Source organism: Mustela nivalis, assembly GCF_964662115.1.
Source record: "Mustela nivalis genome assembly, chromosome: 5".
In the NCBI taxonomy this organism is placed as follows: Eukaryota; Metazoa; Chordata; class Mammalia; order Carnivora; family Mustelidae; genus Mustela; species Mustela nivalis.
The window spans coordinates 156,431,510-156,438,484 of NC_139024.1; positions in this window are offsets into that span (position 1 = coordinate 156,431,510).

The window sequence follows — 6,975 nt, forward strand, 5'->3', positions numbered from 1 at the left end:
ACATCACACAGGACTCAAAAGACATGTTAAAGAGTTTATATTTCAGTAATAACAGAAACCCATCAAGTTGCTAATACACAGGTATACACACGTGATAATAATGCATCTATAAATATCATTCCAGCTGCTGTGTGGACACACTCCCAACACACAGATGTGGGCTCCTGGGTATTATACCTGGGTATTACAGAGTAGAGTTGACATCTTTTCAGGATCAGCTTTAAATGTCACTGGACTGTTTTTCTCATTTTGCTGACTTCCAGGAACAAGCCCTCAAGTATGGGTATCTAAGAGAGCCTAAAGTCTCACTCAAGTCAACCGTCTGCTTGTTCCTAACAGTTAGCTCTGGCCGGTAGAGTGGGTGTTTTGAGATTAAGAGCAGAGATTAAAGGTTAAACTAGTAACTTTCCGCAAATCCTCTTTAGTTTTTCAAGAAAGTGACACAGAAAGACTGACATTAAATGGTTTCAAAGGTACATCAAACATGGAAAATAATAATAATAATAATAAGAAGAAGAAGAAGAGTTCAAATATAGCTGCAGACAAGTCTTAATTAAGATTCAAAACATTGAACAAGATAACGAAGGACATTTGTAGCAACGAGGTTTTTTTTTTTTTTTTTAAGGTTTATTTATTTATCTTAGAGAGAGAACAGGGGGAGAGGCAGAGGGAGAGGTGACTCAAGCAGACTTCCCACTGAGCATGGAGCCTACGTGGGGCTTGATCTCGTGACCCTAAGATCATGACCTAAGTGGAAACCAAGAGTCAGGTACTTAACTGACTGCACCACCCAGCCACCCCGCTATGGCATTTTCTATAAACAATAAAGATGAGCCATGAAATCATGTGGCATCTATCTTCACGAACTACACTCTAAGAATTTAAGAGGAAGTAATATGGAAACATTCTCAGTAAGACAATTCAACTGAACCTGAACAGTCATCGGCAACAGACCAAACTAAGAGAGAGATCCAAAAATTTAAATTATGAATCCAGGGGCGCCTGGGTGGTACAGTTGGTAAAGCAACCAACTCTTGGTTTCAGGTCAGGTCATGATCTCAGGGGCGTAAGATCAAGTCCTGTGTCAGGCCCCACACTCAACATGGAGTCTGCTTGAGATTCTCTCCTTCTCCCTCTGCCCCCTCCCATTGGTGCTCTCTCTCTTTCTAAAATAAATAAATAAATACATCTTTAAATAAAATAAAATGTGGATCCAAGTTAAAAGTGTAAATATTTGTAGGCTAAAAACAAGAAGAAGAAATGAAAAAATTAGAGTACAAATCAAGGACATTGAAAGCAGGAAAACAATCAAGAAAGATTAATGAAATCAAAGGCTGAATCAATAAAATTGATGAACTTCTAGCCAGACTAGACAGAAAGAGGGAGAGAGGACACAAGTTACCAATATCAGAAATGAAAGAGGGGTCATGAACACTGACCTCAGGGACCTTAAATGGATAATAAAGGGGTACTATGAACAAGCTGGACCATGAATTTGATAAACTAGATGAAATGGACCAATTCCTTAAAAGAACAAACTAATACAACTCAGATATGGAGAAACAGATGATCTGAATAACTATTTCAATGAAAGACATTGAATCAATAACTAATACTTTCCCAAAGCATGAAGCGGCAGGCAGCATTGGCTACACTGGTAAATTCTACAAAATGCTTACAAACTCCCACCCATCTTCCACAGCCGCCTCTAGGAAGTTACAAGAAGCAGAAAAACTTCCTAACTTATTCTAGGAGGCCAGCATTACCCTCACACCAAAACTAGGCAAAAACACATATATTTGCTGTCACAACTCAGAGGGTCTAGATGCATTCCCATCCCAAGGACCATGAGCAAGCAAACTTCATACTCAAATCTTGATTTCAAACACTGCTCTCCAATAAGAGGAATCTGGGCTTTCTGAAGAAACGGCCGATTTTAGGAATAAGGAAGGGAATATACAAGATAATCTTGGAGCATTTTATGGTACCAGACAGTAAGGAAGTACTCTGAGACAAAACACGATAGGAGTATATCAAAGTGACGTGGCAGGCAAATGAAAAACTCCCAGTGGCCAAAGCCATAGCAATTTGAGCAATAAAATAAATGAAATGTATTGATATAACCCAAAGTATAAAAATAAATATGTGATCCATATCAATATAAATGAACCCTAAATACATAGGAGAATAGACATAGGTCTCATGCAGGAAAACTCTAAATAATTGGGTACTTGGGTGGTGCAGTGGTTAAGCATCTATCTTCAGTGCAGGTCATGAGCTCCAGGTCCTGGGATCGAGTCCTGTGTTGGGTTCCTTGCCCCATGGGGAGCCTGCTTCTCCCTCTGCCTCTGTTTGCTGCTCCCCCTGCTTGTGCAGTTGCTCTCTCTGTCAAATAAATAAATAAAATCTTAAAAAAAATTATAAGTTAAGACAGACTACACATTTGTCTTAAATACCTATGGAGCATTTGCCAGAAGTGCCCATGTCTTAGACCATAATGAACGTTTTAATTAATTCTAAAAAGCAGGACTCTTAGAGACATAATTTTCTGATCTACAGTTAATCTAGAAAGTAAAACTATAGTTAATCTTGAAAGCAAACGGACATGATCCATCCTTAGAATTTTCTACAAAGGTTATGAATGTATTCATTTTACCAATTATAAAACATTGATAAAATACTGAAAACACTACATATTATTTTCTGGGGTTACATTAAATAGTTAAGGAAGAAATTATTAAGATTGTATCTTATTCTTCATTTCTAGAATTATTCTGCTCTTTTATCTTTTATTGCTTTTTTGGTTTTGTCAACCCTCATTTTATAACTTCCTGGACCTTTTTTTTTTTAGTGTGTGTACATTCTTTTTTCAGTTTCAAGTAAATGAATCTTTCCCATACTTCTCTAAAGTATATTTAAGCCCATTTATTATATATTCAATGTAGAATATCAAGAACTTGGTTACTTCTCTTTTGGAAGACTACACTTTGCTCTTACATTACTGCAAGTTAACCACCGAATAACTAAATTATGTATCAGCGAACAGCATTTCTTTTATTATATAACAATTAACTATTCTGTCTTCTCTATTACCAACATACATCGAGGATTTTCAATTACATTGTTGATATACCTCTTAAACTGTTCTATTTCTTTTATTCCTATTCTATGGATTACTTCATACCCCATGTCAACAGGAAGACTGAACCCTGCTTCCTACATGGTATTAACGTATAATTCCGTCTAATAGATACCCCGCAGTGCCACTACAATTCGTTCTTAGAGGTGAAATGTGGTAAATTATTGTTAGAATTTGCATCACATTGATACCATTGAATTTGAGAATCTTCATATATTTTATTGGCTAGCAGAATTTTCTCGTCTGTGAATTACAATTAATCTATTTTTTCCATTTCCATTGATATTTGTATTTTTCCTACTGAATTGAACGGTTACTTTACATACCCGGGATTCTAAACGCCTTCATTTTATTTTTTATTTTTTAAAAAGATTTATTTACTTATTTTAGAGAGAGAGAGCCCGTGCAAGTGTGCATCCCAGTGGTGGGGAGGTACAGAGGGAGGAGAGAGAGAATTTCAAGCAGACTCCCCACGGAGCAGACTCCCCACGGAGCAGACTCCCCACGGAGCACAGAGACCCCTGCAGGACTTGATCTCATGACCCATAAGATCATGACCTGAGTCAAAACCAAGAGTCAAATGCTGAACTGACTCAGCCACCCAGGTGCCTCAAGTTTTACTGTTAAGTGTTCTCCCCTATTATCTTTCTTTTTAAAGGTTTTATTAGTAAGGTATTTTTTGTACTGAGTTTATAAAGAATGTAATGATATTTATTGATGTGATACTATAATATAATAAGAAATAGATATTTTTGGGAGGTGCCTGGGGGGCTCAGCAGGTTAAAGCCTCTGTTGTTGGCTCAGGTCATGATCCCAGGGTCCTGGGATCGAGCCCCGCATCAAGCTCTCTGTTCAGCAGGGAGCCTGCTTCCCTTCCTCTCTCTGCCTGCTTCTCTGCCTACTTGTGACCTCTGTTTGTCAAATAAATAAATAAAGTCTTAAAAAAAAAAAAAAAAGAAAGAAAGAAACACCTAGCTTCTGGCCAAAGCTCCCAAAACTTTTTGATTTTCTAAGTGATAGAGGAACAAACAATATTCTATTCTAATGCTTCGTCTTTGAACCCAGTCTAAAGACACAGAGCTCTAAAATCCTTCAGAGTTTCCTGAATCTTTAGTTCTAATGAGACAAGTCTTGGTGGGCTCCAGACTGGGGACTGGCCACCAGAAATACGACTATAGGCTGGGAATGTTTCAACCTCACCATCTGTCCTCCAGGGAGAGGCAGGGGCTGAAGATGGAGTGAGTAATTAGTTATACCTATAAGAGGAAGCCCCCATAAAGATCACTAAAGCATGGGATTCAGGGATCCAGGCTGGTGAACCCATGCAGGTGGTGGGAGGCTGGTACACCCCAACTCCACAGGGACAGAAGCGCCTGAGCTGGAATCCTTTTGGACTTGGCCTATGTTATCTCTTCATCTGGTTGTTCATCTCTATCCTTTATCACATTCTTTATTATGTAATAATCGGGTAAGCATAAATGTTTCCCTGAGTTCTGTGAGCCATTCTAGAAGTTATGGAACATGAGAAGGGGGTTATGGGAACCCTGATTTATAGCCACTCAGTCAGAGGCACAGTTGATAGCTTGGGACTTGCAAATTTGTCCGAAGGAGGGTAGTCCGGGGGGACTGAGCCTTTACCTTGTGGAATCTGACCCTAACTCCAGGTAGATGGTGTCGGATCTGAGTTGAACTGGAGGACACCTGTAAGGGCCTGGTTGGCCAGAGGGAGCCATTTTGTTGCAGTAAACTTAGATTGACCCTATGCAGTGAACTTAGATTGACCCTGCCCCTCCCAGAGGAACTTACTTGCAAAGCCTAGATACAAGGGCGGGTCAGGCCAGGTGAAGACATCCAATCAGTGGGGCGCACATATATTTACTGAGGTGAGTTTAAATCCCATTGGCCACCTGTGTGTGGGCGGGGCTCAACCACCCCTATAGAGGTTAGTTTGCGAGGGTGAGCAGAAGTAGGAGAGCCCTCTGAGCTGTCATAGCCGTCAGAGCTGTCAGAGCCGTGAGAGCTGCCAGCGGCCTCGTCGCCCTGAGCCGCAGCCCAGCCTCGAGGGGCCTTGCCACCCAGAGCCTTGGCCCCACTGTGAGGGGCCTCGCCAGAGCAGATTCATCCCGGGAAGAGGCCTCATGGGTGTGCTGCCTCATCAACGTCGAGAGGCCTTGTCCGGAACAGCCTCGTCCGGGGAGCGGCCTCAGCCGGAGCAGTGGCCGCCTCTGGGGAGCGGCCTCGTCAGAGTGGCGTCATGGGGAGCAGAGTCTGTGTCATCGGGGTGGTTGTCGTCCTTGTCATCGTTGCTGTCGGCATCGCCTCTTTGTTGTCGGGAGCGGCCTTGTTCAGAGTGGCCTCTTCTTGGGAGCGGCTCCAACCCGGGAGCGGCCACATCTGCGGAGCAGCCTCATCCAGAGTGGCCTTTTTAGGAGTGACCTTGTCGGGGTCATTGTCGTCATTTTCCTAAGAGATGGCCCCTACAGTCAGTTTGATTCTTGATGCTTGGCGTGAAAGAAAGCTTTGCTTGACCTTCGCTTTGTATCAGTCTCGTTCCTTTGATCACGGACCCCAACACACCCAGCTGGTGTTAGAGAATTGGTCAGTATAGAGAATAAAATCACACATCTGGTCACAGATGTTCTCCGTAAGTGAAATGAGTAGGGAAAAGTTTTCCTTTAGTTGATGAGGAGGGGTTTTCCTTTTCAGTTGATCATTTTCTTTGTGACTTTTGGTTTTTGCATTTTGTTTGATAAAGCCTTCTTTCCTCTAAAATCATGGAGATATTCTGTATATATTCCTCTAAAGTTTTATAGGTTAAAAACGGAATTATTAAACCATCTGAAATTTTCTAAGTATTGAAAGACACATCTCTAAATTTACTTTATTTTCCAAAATAGCCCAATTCTGCAAATGCTAATTATTGAATAGCCCTTTCTTTATTGTGTGCTAAAATCAACATAGCCCTTGTCCATGTGGATACTTGATTCTGTTCTACTGATCTTGCCTGCTTTTATAGTAATATCACAATTTAAATATTATAAATGAATTGTGTGCCAAGTCCCTTTTCTGTCCTTCTCTTTCAAGTGTGGTTGATCACTCCTAATTACTATATAAATTGCTTTTTAAATATAGTTTCAATTCAGTTTGTTAAGGATTTTGAAATGGAAAAAAACACACTAGGTAGAAATGAAGGAAATGTGGATAGAGTACGGACTTCCATTAATAATAATGTAAATGTATTAGTTTGTTAACTAATTCTGATGAATATTCATATTATTGTAATTATATCCTTATTATTGTAAGGTAATAATAGTAGTAGGGTACCTGGGTGTCTCAGTCAGTTAAACTCCCAACTCTTGGTTTCTGCTCAGGTGCTCAGTTCACATTCTCAGGGCCTGTGGGCTCAGTGCTCAGAGCAGAGTCTGCTTGTCCCTTTCCCTCCTCCTCTGCCCCTACTCTGCTTATGCGTGCACTCTCTCTCTCTCCAATAAGTAAATAAATGAATAAAAAAAATAAAATCTTAAAAAAGTAGTAGAGGAAATTAGATGTGGGCTATATGGAAACTCTCTTCACTGTCGTTATAATTTTTCTGTTAAGTTTAAAATTATTCTATAATAAAACATTTGTGGGGCACCTGGGTGGCTCAGTGGGTTAAGCCTCTGCCTTTGGCTCAGGTCATGATCTCAGGGTCCTGGGATCAAACCCTGCATCGGGTTCTCTGCTCAGCAGCAAGCCTGCTTCCCCACTCTCTCTGCCTGCCTCTTTGTCTACTTGTGATCTCTCTCTCTGTCAAATAAACAAATAAATAAAATCTTTAAAAAATTAAAATATTTGTT